This window comes from Rhinoderma darwinii, chromosome 8 (genome assembly GCF_050947455.1).
Source record: "Rhinoderma darwinii isolate aRhiDar2 chromosome 8, aRhiDar2.hap1, whole genome shotgun sequence".
NCBI lineage: Eukaryota > Metazoa > Chordata > Amphibia > Anura > Rhinodermatidae > Rhinoderma > Rhinoderma darwinii.
This window is the reverse complement of record NC_134694.1, coordinates 90,161,194-90,178,335: the sequence shown is the minus strand read 5'-3', so window position 1 is coordinate 90,178,335 and position 17,142 is coordinate 90,161,194. Positions and strand designations below refer to the sequence as shown.

The window sequence follows — 17,142 nt, the reverse complement described above, 5'->3', positions numbered from 1 at the left end:
ATCACATAAATAAGTTATTTTAAAGTGAAAATAATGTAACTTTAAAGAATCGGCAGAATGTAAATGTCAAGAAAACTGATTAAGCAACAGTAAATGCTCATCAAAAAAAAAAAAAGAATAGAGTTGTTGTTTTTTTAGGGGGGAACATATGCTAGACTTTGTACATTATGTAACAATATGTTATGTTTCCATCTGGCTTTTCGTAGTAGCATACTGCCGCATATTTTATAGTCAATTATCCTCAGGATTGTTTTTGAGCAATGACAGGAATTAGATAAATGCATAGTAGCAAATTATTTTGTCGTTTGATAGAGGGTTTTCTAATGGAACATACTGTAGCAGGTTTAAACTATACCTGAAGCAAAGGCAGTAAAGGTCCTCTTTAAGTTTAGTATCTTCAGCTGGCTGCTAATCAATATAGGAACCATTCAATTGTTTCGGGTATCTGCCCATGCTAGTGATGATAGGCAATAGAGCTTTGGAATAAGTCAATATTAGAGATGAGCGACTTTGCAGAAAACAGTTCCATGCCAGATTTGATCGATTCAAATCGATTTGATCCAAATAAATTAGCTGCAAAACACAGATGCCTCGAATGCCCTGAAAAGTTGTGTCTGACTCTCTGATATCTTCTAGGACTTTATCCAACCCCCTTCAAGTTATTTAACAAAAAGCCAACATTAGTAATGTCAAAGTGACAGCAACATATGGGTAAAGTTAAATAACCGCAGTGCGTTTTGAGAAGGCTGCTTGCAGAGCATTAAGGGGAAGCTCGCCAGAGGTCATGTGATTCGTTTTCTAATCTTTAAAATAGAAGCCACCATTTTGCCGCGGTCAGTGTGCCGTGAACCTCAAAAGTTTTGATTTTGTTCAAAACTTTTGGGATATTCTGGATCAATTTAATTTTTGTAGAATCAATTTGCTCATCTCTAGTCATTATGGCTAGGCTCTTCGGTAAAATCATGAATTTTGTACATAATTTCCTTACCAACAGACAAAACAATAAAATAGTTAAAATAAAAATTTACAGAATATCTACACACTTACTGTCAGATTCTCTAACAGATTACAGCTGATCACTGCGGGTCCTAGCAAGAGGAAACTTTGTGGTCAGTTTATTGCCAATAAACCTTTTAAACAAGTCAAGGTTGTCCAAAGTAGACAACCCCTTTAAAACCCTTAAATATACAATGTATGACAAATTGGTTATGGTAAATTTAATTAAAACACAGTTATCAAACACAGAGCATCACCTCACCAGTTGTTAATGGACTGTGTCCTGGATGTTGCTTTTGGTATTGCTGATATCAAAATGATATTCAGCTTTCCCCCTCCTTTACTGAATCTTTTGAATCATTAATACTTAAGATGAGAGAATAATAAAAATAAAATTTGCTTTGCCTTTGATCCATTAAACAGGGCTATGCGATTCACTCTACACAAAATTACTAATTTAAACACATATTTGTGCACACATTTTTTAGATAAATGCGTCAATACGTAGCTAACACACGGATAAGTTGGGCAATGAACCTGAAAAATTAAGCTGCATTTCCTTTTTAGTCTCTGTACACTTTAATTGGGAAATTAATGTGGTTTCTCAATTTTAACTCCTACTCCCTTTTTTTCTGTTCTCCTGTTTCAGCTTGAATTATACACTTTGTGTCAATATGGTCAAATTGCCAAAGTTAACTAAACTTGTCAAATTCATTAAGGCACCTCTAATTACATATACAATATAGGAAAAAGGAATGTGGACTACCCCCCTAATAATTAATCTCATGTGCTTCAGCCATACCCATTGCAAACAGGTATAAAAAATCAAGCACATAGTCATGCAAGCTCTGTAGACAAACATCGGTAGTATTAATAGTTGTACAGAACAGCCAAGAGAATGCCAATATAGAATGGCAAGTTGCCCCCAATACAGTAAAAACCTCAAGACATCTTTCATTCTTTATATATATAATGTATATATATATATATATATATATATATATATATATATATATATATATATATATGTCTATGTAATTAAGGAATGCACATGTGCCACTCACAACACTGTACATATTCTGCACATGTGCCACCCACATGCTGCACACAAGCCACCCATATGCTGAACACACGCCACCCACACCCAGGATACATGCTGCACATTTACCACCCATAACCATGACACATGATGCATATGCAGCACTTACTCATGGGACAAATTACGTACAAGCACCACTCAAATGTAGGACACAGAATGCATGTGACATGTACCACTCACACATGGAACGCCAAAGTGTAATTTACACATTACATTCACCCCTGACACAAGTCACACACACATAGGACACATGCAGCACGCGCACCACTCAGACAGCGCACATGACACATAAGCACCATGCACACACCACACACACACACACACACACACACATACAGCATATAGCACACATTGACCACTTACGTTACACATCAATCAGTGAAACTTACCAGGCCTCTTTTCTTCCAATTGGTAAACCCTGGAAGAATACCTACAAGCTGCAACAAAACCTTGCCCTTGAGTCAGGTTAGCCTTGTACACTTTGCGATTAAGCCACGTCCCTTCGGACATCGCAACTTTCTATAAAAAAATCAAGACTTTAGTCCATTGCTAACTTAGCTTCTGCTTTTTAATCTATCTGTGATAGAGAGGTACTTCCCACCCCTTGAAGCCCCTGTGCACCTGCTGAATTTGCGGTATGTTTTCCCCTGATGCAGAGAGAGAGGTCAGGGGAAGAGGAGACTACGTTGGCTAAGTGACTGACCCTGTAGCATGCAGAGACAGGTCAGAGTTGAGGTGGAGAAGCTACAAAAGCCTCTCAGAGATGAAGATGTGATCGGCCCACTGCCGACACCAGCCCATCTAGCATTTTCCAGAACTGCCAGGTGGGCAGTCGGTCCTGCACAACGCCAAGTGGCAGCTAGAAAGCCTTCCCTGAAGAGTAGTGGCTGTTATAGGAGGACCAACTCCAGATTGATGCCCTTGATTTTGAAATGGGATGTCTAACAAGTTTGCATAGGTGTGATGGTGAGGTGTTCCCATACTTATGGCCATACCTACCATACACCAAGCCTCACCACTGCCAACAAATTAATATATTATGTTTGCAAGACTTTAATTTACCCATGCCTGTACAGTAGAATTTTAATTATACCTATTGCACACTACATTTAGGATATGTGTTTTTTTATCCATTTTAATATTGTATTTACATAATCTTCTAACTTTATAATATAGTATAATAAGGTTTGGTTCTCCAGGAAGGTCTCGCTGATATATAATTTTACATATAATTTTTATATAATTTCTGATGATAAATGTCATATAGCAGAATCCTCATCATTTTCACCTTATTTTCACTCTAGCAGCCAAAGTAAACAATGGTAGATGTTCATCCAAAAAGGGGTTGCTTCTTCCTTTTCATCCCTCTGTGAAACAAACATATGCTAGACGTTTGAACAGTACAGTAAGATAGAATTACATTTCCATCTGGTAATTCAAAGCTGCGCATTTGAACATATTTTTGTAATGACAATCATCTTGAAGTAGGCTTTTCAACAACAAGAATGTCAAAATATATTTGTCTGTTCGCAGGTGCAGTATAAATAGCTGGAACAAATGATGAAAAACAAAATATTCCTGCAATATGCATGTCTGTATGTGTGCATTGTGGGTGATGAGTATATTAGGCTCCTATGTCTATCATTTTATATCTGTACAACAGTAAGAATAAGCTTGATATAATAAGGTTGTCTTTATACATAACAATTCACAGCAAATCCGCTGTCATCTTCAAAGTAAAATTATTGCTCTTTAAGCATAATGCACTGTAGTGAACATTGAGACAGATCATCACTAGCAGTACACATCCTTGTCAGCAAAGGCTGAAGCAATGGACTACATAAATCAATTCTGTACATTAAATGCTCGTTTAGTAACAAGATGGAAATCTTACTAGTGGACACTTATAGTAAATAATTATATATTTGTGATTCTTGGTCTTATGTTTAAAGGGGTTGTCTGGGCATGGGGCAGTTTTTCACACTGATGACCTATCCACAGGATAGTCATCAGTATATGATCGGTGGGGGTCCAACACCAGGACCCTGCACCAAACAGCTGTTCTGGCTGCCTTCTGGACACCGTAAGTTATGCAGTGATTCGGTGCTGGAAGCAGAAGGCTCAGTGCACTGTATGGCGGCCGTGCTGCAGTACTGCAGCTCTGCTCCTATTCTCTTGAATAAGAGCAGAGCAGCAGTAACTCAGCATAGCCGATATACAGTGTACGGAGCCTTCTGCTTCCAGCACCGAATCACTGCATAACTTACGGTGCTGGAGGCAGCCGATTGGTGCGGTGTCTGGGTTTCAGACCTCCACTGATCATATACTGATGACTTCCACCGATCACATACTGATGACCTATCCTGTGGATTGGTCATCCGCAATAAAAAAAAACAACCGCATGACCAGACAACCCCTTTAATTTCAAGCATTTCTGACCCTATTTATTGAAATAGCAATGCATCTTCTTCAAACTCTGCATTGTGCCGTTGCTCTGTTATTCCTCCTGAAAATGTATGAATTAATTGACTACTCAGAGTTACCATTCCCTTGTCTAAAGGGTATATTATTGCCAGCACTGATTAGACAGTATAGAGGAGTTGAAGTGTATAGGGCCAATTTGTCAATATATTCCAAAAGAGAATAACAGTAACAGAGGAACAAAGTAGAAAATGAGAGGAACTGCAGCACACCAGTATTCAAAAGAGTGTTGGTATTTATTCACCAAGCATATAAACTTGCAATGTTTCAAACCTCATAGGGACTTTATCAAGTAACAGAGGAACGGCACAATGCAGAGCTCTAAGAAACGATGCTTCAGAATATAGATGACATATCCTCTTTAAGGGTATGTTCACACGCAGTGTTTTCAGATGTAATTCGGGCGTTTTACACCACGAATTACGCCTGAAAAAACACCCCTAATATGCCTACAAACATCTGCCCATTGCTTTCAATGGGTTTTACGGTGTTTTGTTCCCACGAGCCTTAAATTTACGCGTCGATGTCAAAATACGGTGCGTAAGACGCCGCGAAAAAGAAGTGCATGTCTCTTCTTGGGACGTTTTTGGAGACGTTTTTCTTTGACTTCATTGAAAAACAGCTCTAATAACGGTTGTAAATTACGTTAAAAAAAACGTCTGAAAATCAGGTGCTGTATTCGCCTGAAAACAGCTCCGTATTTTCAGACGTATTTTGGTCACTGTGTGTGAACATACCCTAAGTGATGAAAGTGAATCATTATTGTAGGGTCCAAAACAATTAAAGTATTGCTGGATTATATGCATTCTTACCGTGAAGTCACTTCCATTTTCTGACAATGGTTTGAATGGTGTGTTTGCTGAGAATATCATGTCTTCTGTTTGGGTCTTCAGATTCTTCTTGCTTTTCCAGAAAAAAAGTTTTCTTTATCTTTTTACTGGTCGTCCTTTCACTTTTCTAGACATAGTAACATAGTCAGTAAGGCAGAAATCATTTCATCTGGTTCAATCTATGTTCTTACAGAGTCAAAAATAATGCTATGACGCAGTTTCCACTTATTCTCATGTAAAAATAATTCTTCCCAGTTCCAAGTTTGGAAATCAGAATAAATACCTGAATCAATGACCTATCTCAGGTAGTAATACAGATAGTTCTCTGTTACTAAGGAAAGCCTCCAAACCTATTTTTGACATCAATGAAATGACTGTATGAAAAGTAGAGCATAATATGGCGCTTCAATTGCACTAAAATTCCGTGTTATATCTGCCTAATGCGCACCATATTAAAACAGTAAAAACAGCAATGTTTGGGGATGAAAAATCGTACATGTACAGTACCTGTATGAAAGTTTCTTACAGATGCGCATTAGCGGATTAGATTTTTTTTTAAAAAGACTTCAAGTCAGAAAGCATAGCAAAATTAACACCACTGTTCAAGGCTGAAGTAGTCACCAGGAACACCTGGAAAAACATGAGCCCACTGGGATTGGGGACTAATGGGTTACATTCTCTATATATGTCAAGCAGGTAGGCTAGACAGAAAGCCCACAGTGACTCTCAGACTAGTGTTGTCATTGTTCTTGGCTTATTTAGAGAAATGTTTTTAAACAGGTTAATGTTCTTCTTTTGACCCTAATGCCTGATTACTAATTTTACAATAACTGAATATTGTTACAACATAATTATGAGGCAGAATAATTATCACATGACATTAATATGGCACCATACTCTTGTGTTACATCTATCTATCTATCTATCTATCTATCTATCTATCTATCTATCTATCTATCTATCTATCTATCTATCTATCTATCTATCTATCTATCTATCTATCTATCTATCTATCCAGAATTTTCATCTCCTGGGCAGAATGGAGAGTGGCTACAAAACGCATCTCTCCCTCTGGAGGACCTGTTCTGCCCTGTCCTACATTACACAAACAACCCATTAATTTGAAAGGGCACAACGTCGTGACACTGCAGGAAAATACACCCAGTACTGTAAGGTTTACCAACAGATTACAGTGGATGTCTAAAGTCCTAGCAGGTGATGAGCTTATTGTTAACGGACTTGTCCAAAGTGGTGAAACCTTTTAACTATTCCAGCCAAAACCAAAAGTGAATTCTAAAAGGAGGCACAGTACATACTTACAGGGCTGGAACGAGGGTTAGGTAGAGTATGTGGGCACCTATGGTGTCACCAGGGAAGCACAATTTATGCATTTATGCTTTCAATTTCTTTGCCTTTTCCTGATGTACATTTTCATAATATTCATAATAGGAGATTTAATCATAGAGAACTAAAAACGCTTAATGCAGCACTGGTATATAGTAAGAGACAGATTTTTTCATTAGACATAAGAATAGTTACACCTTGACCCTGGTACCTTAGGGGGCACAAAGGCTCCTTTGCCACATGAGAAGAGTGAATTGGTACATAGTTAATTGTGGCCCTGCTATAGATTTTGCACTGAGCTCAGGATCATAAAGGGGTTGGCCACTGTAGCCGGTGACAAGACATGTCATTCAACCTCCGCCTGTGCGTCTGCGCTAGTTTCCTGGGTGTAGTGTGTTACAATGGAGGAGTTTTCACTTAATTTTTCACCAAGAAGGTTAAATAATGCTATATTCTAATAGTTCAGGCTTTTATGGACGTGGAGATACCAGTTGTTTTAACTTATTTTTTTTAACATTACTTTAGGGAAAAAATGGAAAAAGTTTTTTTTTGGAACTTTCAATATTTTTTTGATGGTACACTACTGAAAACGTTATTTTTTTTATTTTATTTGTTTCATTAGTCCCTTTAAGGCATTTGAGCCAGTGACAGTATACTGCTGGAAAATGAAATCAGCATCTCCATAAAGCTTGTCAGCAGAGGGAAGCATTTCCAAAATGTCCTGGTAGACGGCTGAATTGACTCTGGATTGGATATAACACAGTTGACCAACACTGTTGCTTAGTGTCCAAAGTCCTGCTTTCAGATGAAAGTAAATTTTGCATTTCATTTGGAAATCAAGGTCCCAGAGTCTGGAGGAAGAGTGGAGAGGCATCTATCCAAGTTGCTTGCGGTCCAGTGTAAAGTTTCAACAGTCAGTGATGGTTTGGGGGCCATGTCATCTGCTGGTGTTGGTCCACTGTGTTATATCATGTCCAGAGTTAAAGAGGCTCTGTCACCAGATTATAAGTGTCCTATCTCCTACATAATCTGATCGGCGCTGAAATGTAGATAACAACAGTGGTTTTTATTTTGAAAAACGATAATTTTTGAGCAAGTTATGAGGCATTTTAGATTTATGCTAATTAGTTTCTTAATAGACAACTGGGCGTGTTTTTACTTTTTACCAACTGGGTGTTGTACAGAGGAGTGTATGATGCTGACCAATCAGAGACCAATCAGCGTCCTGCACTTCTCATTGTTCCAGCCCAGCTTCTTTCACTGCACAATCACACTGTAACAATGAGAAGTGTATGACGCTGTTTGGTCACTGATTGGTCAGCGTCATACACTCCTCTGTACAACGCCCAGTTGGTAAAAAGGTAAAAACACGCCCAGTTGTCTATTAAGAAACTAATTTGCATAAATCTAAAATTGCTCATAACTTGCTCAAAAATTACCGTTTTCAAAATATAAACCACTGCTGTTATCTATATTACAGCGCCGATCAGATTATGTAGGAGATAGGGCACTTATAATCTGGTGACAGAGCCTCTTTAACTGTTAGCCACAATCATCAACATTAAAAGAAAAACATGCTGGAAATAGATCACTCTGTGCGTAATGAACCTATATAATATAGGAGTTTCACTTTTTTATCATATTGCTTTTAATATGATATTAACATAAATGTTATTTATTTGTATTCTCGTGTTCAACTTTTTACTTTTGTACTTACTTTTATTTCTCTATGGGGGCTGCCATTTTTTTTTCATCTCTGTATGTGTCCATTAACGACACATACAGAGATGGAATACTGCACATACAACCCCATAGAGAATGCGAATGGGAGCCTTCCATTCTCTGAAGTGTACGTCGTTTGCGTGGAAACGGCGCATGCGCCTCTCCCACACAGACCAAAATGAAGCCATTTTGATGTGGACTGGAAGCCACTGCTGGACAGTAAGATGACGACTTCTAGCCGCGACTTCCGGCCATATGTTCAAGGAAGCAAAGGCGCAAGGAATAGGAGTGGAGGCGAAGGTAATTCATGTTCATGTATGTGATGTGTGTATTATGTTCGTGTATGTTCATGTTATACTGTCTGCTGAGCACTGTATCTAATGCTCCTACACTGTGCAGTCGCTCAGAAAATAGCGGCACACAGTGTAGGAGGTTTAAAGATTCAAACCCCTCCTCCTCTTGGCATTAGCCAGAATAAGGGAGGGGGGATTGTGTGAGGACACTAGAGAGGGTGTGTCTACCCCAAATTTGCAGCATAAAGCAATGAGATTGCTTTACCACATTGACCATGCTGCAATTTTGGGAACTGCTCCCTCTAGTGGCCAGCACATGGAAATGTTATAAATTAGAATCTAATTTATAATATTTCCTGACTTGTGAAAAAATTAAAAAAATTAAAACAATGTGTAATCATTTAAATAATAATTGTTTAACTAAAAAGAAAAAAAATTCTAGCAACACATTCCCTTTAAGTGAGGCTGAACAATACAAGACACAGTCAATGGACAAGAATGGCACTATTTCTGGGGGGAAAAAACTGCCCCTTTTTTTACAATCTTAACTAAGTGTAAACATACTCCAACAGCATTGCTATGATTAGCATAGATAATGTATGGATATTTAATTACCCCTTTAGTTTCTCAATATACTCACAGTAAAACTGATAAGCCATAGTCTGGATAAATGATTGTTGTATTTTAATGATTAAAATAAAGTCACTAAGAACTCATTATGGAGAATTCAGCACATTTTCCCTTAGGCTATAAAGTGACAATAACTTACATCTCAATTAGATTATTGATTTAAAATACATCATTAGACAGCTGACTTCATAAGAAGATCCTGAAGGTTTGAAATATTGTATAGAATCTCTTAATTAATAAAGTCATCTCAAACTATCTTCAGGGGAAAAAATGAGTGCAAATATATTACAATATACTAATGTAGGACACATTATTATTTCAGACTTTCTTAGCAAACCATTGTCAAATACTGTTCTTGATATTTAATTAACAGATTTATGTATTATTATTTTTTCCAAAATATTTTTGGGTCATGCTAAATATCACAGCAACATAGCGCTTATCTGTCAAAGATTGTTGTTTGAAAACTAAACAGAATATTTTGGAAAGTCAAGAAAGCTGGAGATTGGTAAATACTTTCTGTCTGTATCTAGTGAAACTAATATTTTATGTTCCCCTTATACGTACATACGTTAGCATGATCATATGTATAACAGAAATGACCTGTGCATACTGTATGGTAGATCCAAAACCATGGAAACCCTTTTTTTTTTTTATCAATAACACCACCAGAAACTGGATATGTTTTTTAGGTTTTTAGATGAACAGTTAAACTTTTTTTTAAAAAGGCTAATATTATGAGGACAGTACTCTAAAACATAGTTAGATAAAAAGTTAATTCAAAGGCCAAAATAGTGAAAGGAACATAGAAATTAAAGTACAGCTTATGACTAAGATGAATGATATCAAGCTAGCAAATAAGGCTTGTTTCTTAAAAAGTGTGCATTAGATTAGAAAAATATTGCTGATTTCTTCTAGGAACAGCGCCTCTCTTGCCCGGGAGCTCTGTCTGGTATTGTAGTCCTCTCTATTCAAGTGATAGGGGCAGAACTGCAATACCCGAAATGGGGCAGTACCTGGAAGAAGGCAGCAATGTTTTTCTAATATCATGCAACCCCTTTAAGAAACAATAATCATATGCTATTTTATTTTATCTGCTTACTAGTCATAAGCTGTTCTCATACAACCCCCATATGCAAATATTTATATTTATACTTTAAAATAGGGTTCAAAGGTGAGCCTATGCTTTTTAAATAATATTGTATGTATATACTATTATGTATGTATGTATGTATGTATGTATGTATATATATATATATATATACACATATATATATATATATATATAGTATATACGTGCTTGACTAAGCGACTTTACATTAAAATCATAATGTAGTTACATTTACATCATTAGGTACACAATTACATAGTTACTGAGGTAGAAGAAGGCACAGGTCCATGCAAGGTCAACCTGCTGTAAAAACGTAATGTGCTTTATAGAGGATGTGAAAACAACGCCATCTGCTATCATGACGCGTAAGCAGTGAAAATATTTCCCAAGTCCATATACGGAAATCAAATTAATTCCCTAGATCAGTCAGTGGATCTTTTTATAGTACTAGCTCTGACATTTTGAGTTTAAGTTATCTTCTTAACTACTTTAGATATTTTACACCTGAAATGTTTTATTACGTTTGATATATTTTTCTGATTATCTGCCATTATTTGCATCTAGACAATTTAATAATATTATTGCAGATTTTAGCAAACATTGAACAAAAATGTACACAGTAGATTATTTATTTTTCCAGAAATCAAATATCCAATGGCTAGCAAATATACCTTAAAAAATCCGTATTTCTCACCAAAATAAATAGCTTAAAAGTTAGTTAACGGTGTACATATGCTGCATACTTTCTTAGGCACCGGTGTATGTGATATGTACATTATATATTTGTTGAAAAAGTCAAACATGAGGGTTCAAGGACTGAGATAATAGTGACTCCAAGCTTGACTCAAATTGCACAATGTAACTTTCACAATTTTTTTTTACTTTTTTGTTTTAATATATAACTGTGAATAAATGTATAATAAAAAACATTTACATTGTTTTCTATTGGAGGGCACAATGTACCTAATAGTGTCATGCCATTCAAAAACACTCAATCAACTGCAACTTAGGATGCTGCATTGGGCTCGGCACGTTGTACAACCTAATGTGAGACTATTGGGTGTGCTATAGCAAGATTTCATGTTTTTTAAATAATTTGCAGACTTAAGTAGTGGAATCGCATGCCAAGGCCAACCGGTGATATACCCTCTATATCAGTGGTGACCAAAAAGAAGGTTGCAATCTACAGGTAGATTTCTAGTGAAATACATATCGGTGAATTATACAGGAACATGTGAATCTTGACTAGTGCTCTTAGCTGGTATGGATCTTGGATAGTTCCTGAGAACTAATAAACACTCAAGCACAGAGCAGGGCAGAAGGGAGGAGCAGCATGGATATGTATAAAAAAGGCATGCATGGCTGTGGAGCAAGTGCAATGAGTAACTGTGTCTGCTATCACTATGGAGACATTGGGGCAGCTGAAAAAGGTGCATGTAAAAAATATTGCAGCAGTGTCTTCCACATGCCTAATGTACTTGTCCCTCGTCCCGTGGTAGATTACAAAATTTAGGCTTCTCAAAAAGAAGTCCTCAAAAATGCTTGACAAATTATGGCCATTCCTCATGTATATCAAGTATGTTTATTTTATATTAAGGGTAGAGATGAGCGAATTTCTCAAAAAAGTTTTGTGTCTGATCGAGTCAAATCGTCCGTCCGATTAGATTCGGTCAGATTTTTTTTTGCCATGAATCACAAGTGCCCCTGATTGCCCTGAACACTTGTGTCTGACTCTGGTGTCTTCTAGGACTGTGTCCCACCAGTAGCCTTTCCTGGTTGTGTTTATTAAATTGATATGAGTCATCCACCTGTATCCTTCTTGACTGGCTGTGATAGAGGGAAGTATAATCACAGTGCATTAGGAATGGCTGCCTTCAAGGCAATAGAGGTAAGCACTCATTCTTTTTCTAATCTGTGAAATGGAAGCCGGCAAATCACATGCCACAAACCCCAAAAACGTCTAATTTTGGTGAATCCAAAATTCTTGAGAAATTCAGAACTAGTTTAATTTGTGTAGAATCGACTCACTCATCTCTAATTATGGTCGAAAACATTTTTTGGAAATAATACTGTTTTTAGCATTGTACCCTTCTGATACAAGCATAGCTGAAGGAATTTCATATTCCCTTACATCCTACAGCAGCACAATACTGGGTTATTTCTGCCCCTGTGTACTAGTAGGACAGATGACATTTTTAAAACTAATCAAACTAATTAACTAGAGTCTCCTCCCTACATAAGGTAATTTAGCCCCTTCCACCATGTGTTTTTTCTGTCCTGTGGACTTGAACAAGATGGTTTTGCACTACTTGTTTGCTTTGCGTTACTGTTTTCATTTGTTATGCCGAACTTCCTAGATTCCTTGGAGGTGTAAAAAGGGTGTTGTAACCGTATGCAACCTGGAGACTGCTGCAGCCTATTAAGGCTTTAGCTGTTATTTGCAATAATGCATCTTAACCTTTTCAACCCTCTAGGAAGTCTGAGCCAGCATCCCTTGGGACCAATGGCGGATCATCATATGGTGTTTTGGGCGGCCGCCCATGGCTCCCAGGGTGCCAATGGCCTCCCAAAGTACAATGAAGTTTTGTTGCTTTTTTGCCGCGAATCGCAGCAAAAAACGAGACAAAACAGCATTGTATACGTCCTGCAAAAGGACCTTTAGACATAAGGTCACATGACCTTATCTCTGAAGTTCTTACTACTGTTTAGAGACCTGCTGGTCACATGACCGCAGGTCCATGAGCAGCAGCAAGATTCCACAGAGAAGACTGAGGTGAGCTGCAGTGTAAGGGGATGGATTTGTTTAAGGGGTGTGTTTTTAGGGGGTCTGTATTTAGGGGGCCTAGTTTGGGGACTGTAATTAGGGGTTCTAGTCTATATTTAGGAGATTTGGTGTCTGTATTAGTTTAAGGGGTCTGGGGTCTGTATTTAGGGGTCTGAGGTCTGTATCAGTTTAAGGGGTTTAGGGTCTGTATATTTAGGGGTCTGTGTTAGTTTAAGGGGACTGGCTCTGTATTTAGGGGGTCTGTATTAGTTTGACATCTGGGGTCTGTATTTAGGGGGCCTGTTCCAGGGTCTGTATTAGTTTAGGGGTCTTAATTTAGGGGTCTGTATTTAGGGGTCTGGTCTGAGGTCTGTATTAGATTAGGGGGTCTGGTCTGGGGTCTGTATTAGATTAGGGGGTCTGGTCTGGGGTCTGTATTTAGGGGTCTATTAGTTTGAGGTCGGGGGTCTGTATTTAGGGGGTCTGTATTTAGGCGTCTGGGGTCTGTATTAGTTTATCTGGTCTGTATTTAGGGGACCTGCTCTATAATTACCTATCCTAAAAGGTTATTTCCTCCTGGTCATAATCGAAGATGGACATAGGCGATGAAGAGCCGCCATGTAGGGGGGGTTGTGTGTGCCCCCATGCTCTCCAAGAGTTTAAATGGCATGCTACGTTGTGTCTCCAACCATGCACCAGTATCTGTGAGCCACTGTTTCAGTCCCTTATATGCAATGTACTGGGCTCCTGTGCAGCTGCAGGGTTTGCACATTTGGTGTGTCCGCCCCCTACCCATAACATCCGTTAAGAGAATAGGGAAGCTTCAAACATTGTGATCAGGGTATCCATACAACAGATTCCAATATGACATGGTTTTGCTAAGGCTACTGCCAAACTTCACTGCAAAGCTCCCTCATTTGTAATACAAAGACTACACATACTATCCAATTAGCTATCTCAGTCAATGTAAACAATCTTACACGTGCCGTCCAGATTGCGCATAAAGTACATCAGATTCCTCCATGAAATGTTCTTGCTAAATCTACTGCCAAACTTCACTCCAAAGCTCCCTCATTTGTCAACTCCCTTCCAGTTTTCTGGCACATGTCTTCCTCTCATGAGGAACATAATCTCCATTCCTAGATCTGTGCTGTTGTCTTCAGATCTATTTTGCTGGAGTAAGAGACCTTTCCTGCCAAAGGTATTGATTTCAGTTATAGCACTCTGTTGCGGAATTGACATTTATCTAAATTTTTATATACCCTATAATATGTTTGTAGGTTCACCAAGATGGTTTTACATTAACCGCTTCCTGACATTTGACGTATCCATACGCCAAAGTCGGATGGAGAAGTATGGAGCGGGCTCATGGAGTGAACCCGCTAATTACGATGCGGGTGTCGGCTGTTTTTTACAGCCGACACTTCAGAGTAACGATCGGCATCGCGCTTGAGCGCGATCCTGCTAGTTTAACTCGTTTAACTCGTTAAATGCTGCGGTCAATAGCGACTGCAGAATTTAAATAGTTAGAAAGAGGGGGGCCCCCAGGTCTGCCATCTTTGTGCACCTATTAAGCCCTGACTCCGGCAGGGCTTAATAGTTGCCTGTCATAATCACGATATACTTCAATACATTAGTATTGCAGTATATCGTGCAAGCGATCTAATGATAGCTGGTTGAAGTCCCCTCGGGGGACTAATAAAAAATGTGAAAATAAGTTAAATAAAGTTTTTTTTGTGTAAAAAATGTTTTAAAATATTAAAAGTTAAAAAAAACTCCTTTTCCCATTTTCCCCCTAGAGCGTAGTAAAAAAATAAAAAAAATAAACAGAATTGGTATAGTCGCGTCCGTAAAAGTCTGAACTATTACAATATATCATTATTTAACCCGCACGGTGAACGCCGTAAAGAAAAAAATTGTAAACTCCAGAATCTCTCTATTTTTTGGTCACCTAATCTCCTACATAAAATGAAATCAAACCGTCGCATATACACCAAAATGATATTATTAAATACTACAAAAAATAAAAAAGTTATGGCTCTTGGAATTTGGCGACACAAAATAAATTTTCTTTTTTACACTTAGGTTTTTACTTGTAAAAGTAGTAAAATATAGAATAAACTATATATATTTGGTATCTCCATAATCGTACTGACCCACAGAATAAAGTTAACATGTTGTTTTAATTGCACAGTGAATTCCATAAAAACGGCGTGCAAAAAAACATGGAGGAATCGCTGTATTTTTCATTTTCTACCCCACAAATAATTTTTTGCCTGTTTCCTAGTACATTATATGGCAAAATAAATGGTGCTACCAAAAAATGCAACTCGTCCCACAAGAATCAAGCCCTCATAGTACTATATCGACAGAAAAATAAAGATGTTATGGCTTTTGGAAAGTGGGGAGGAAAAAACGAAAATGAAAATTTGAAAAAGGGCTGCGGCGGGAAGGGTTAAAGAGGGTAAATATAATAACATATCATATGTATAATTATACCAAAATGTTCACTTCTGTTGTTGTTGCTATTACTTTTATTATTACTATTTCTTATTGCATTATTATTATTATTTCATTTAAATTTCATTATAATTTAGAACACAAAACTAATCAATGCTATATAAAGCATTTGCAAAGTAAACCAAAGTTACTATTTACAGTTCCAAAGTCAACTATAAATGTACTTTAGAAAAAGTGGATTGACAGTTTAAATCAAAATTATAGTTCATAAAAATCTGCTGGAAAGCACATTTGTAAGGTCTCGTAAATTATAGTAAGGATCAATTTGTTACATCAGAAAATGGATGTGTTTTCAAATCATGCACTTGCATATAATTAAGCCCCAACTGCTATATGAACACCGAAGTGAAATATGCTCCTTTTCTGCAGATTTCTCTCTCTTGACAGGTGTTCTGAAGGCAACTTGTAAATCATAAGAAAGAAATCTATGTTTGAAGAAATAGAATAATTTGCACTTGTTTGGGCCAAAGAGGCCATATTATACCTTGAGAGCCAGGTCTGAATTCGGAAAGCACTTTGGAAACTATAGAAATTCAATTGACAATAAAATAAAATGTTTTAAATTAACATGCTTACATTTTATATCATTTTACAGCACATGTCAAATGCAATTAATGTTCAGCATATGACTGGGCATTCTTGACTATTTAAGCCTCCTTGTGACTCCTAAGTCTGAGAAATAGGTCCTTTTGAAGCCAGTACTATGTATATTCTGTATGCTGTCTGCCCTGTGTCCAGTAACCCGTTCTCCAAGAACTCTGCCTGCCCTAACCTCGGCTTACACACAACCACGCTTCTCTCATTTTGGTACTTAGCTATGAATCTTCTGCCTATCTACATGTCAGGTGTTGTTAAGAGAGGGGGCTAATGGTAAAGAGTGGCTTATCCCTTATGTTTCCCTTCCTGGTCTAGCCTTTGCCAACATGTTACTAAGGCTCTGTTCACATCTGTGTTGGGGTCCTGTTCTGACGTTCCGAGAGAAATCAATGGTGATGTAGACGGAAACCTCTGATTTCCGTCGGTGTCGGTTTGTGTCTGCTCAGAGTCCCGTTCTAGCGGAAGCCTCCAACAGGACATCAGAACGGGACCCCAACGCAGATGTGGACAGAGCCTAACCCAGTGTTTTCACGGTCCATCTATTAGCACCTCATGACAGTTAGGCTGGATTCACACGAGCATGTTCGGTCCGTAAAGGACGAAACATATTTCGGCCACAAGTCCCGGACCGAACACACTGCAGGGAGCCGGGCTCCTAGCATCATAGTTATGTACGATGCTAGGAGTTCACCCTGCCTCTCCGTGGAACTACTGTCCCGTACTGAAAACATGAATACAGTACGGGATGGGTTGTC

The 17,142-nt window shown here is 37.9% G+C and overlaps 1 long non-coding RNA gene across 2 annotated transcripts in view; it reads right to left on the bottom strand.

The window, feature by feature from the left end:
• The window catches only part of LOC142659605 (uncharacterized), a 193,096-nt gene that overhangs the window by 39,781 nt on the left and 136,173 nt on the right, over positions 1–17,142 (bottom strand). Inside the window, exons 3-5 of one of the 2 annotated variants that reach the window (XR_012850350.1) lie at positions 5,389–5,533; positions 3,384–3,462; positions 2,550–2,614 (exon numbers count right to left, since the gene is read on the bottom strand). This is a non-coding gene — a long non-coding RNA (uncharacterized LOC142659605). Of the gene's footprint in view, positions 1–2,549; positions 2,615–3,383; positions 3,463–5,388; positions 5,534–17,142 lie in introns of those variants that run through there. The other variant, XR_012850351.1, reaches the window with a different exon arrangement.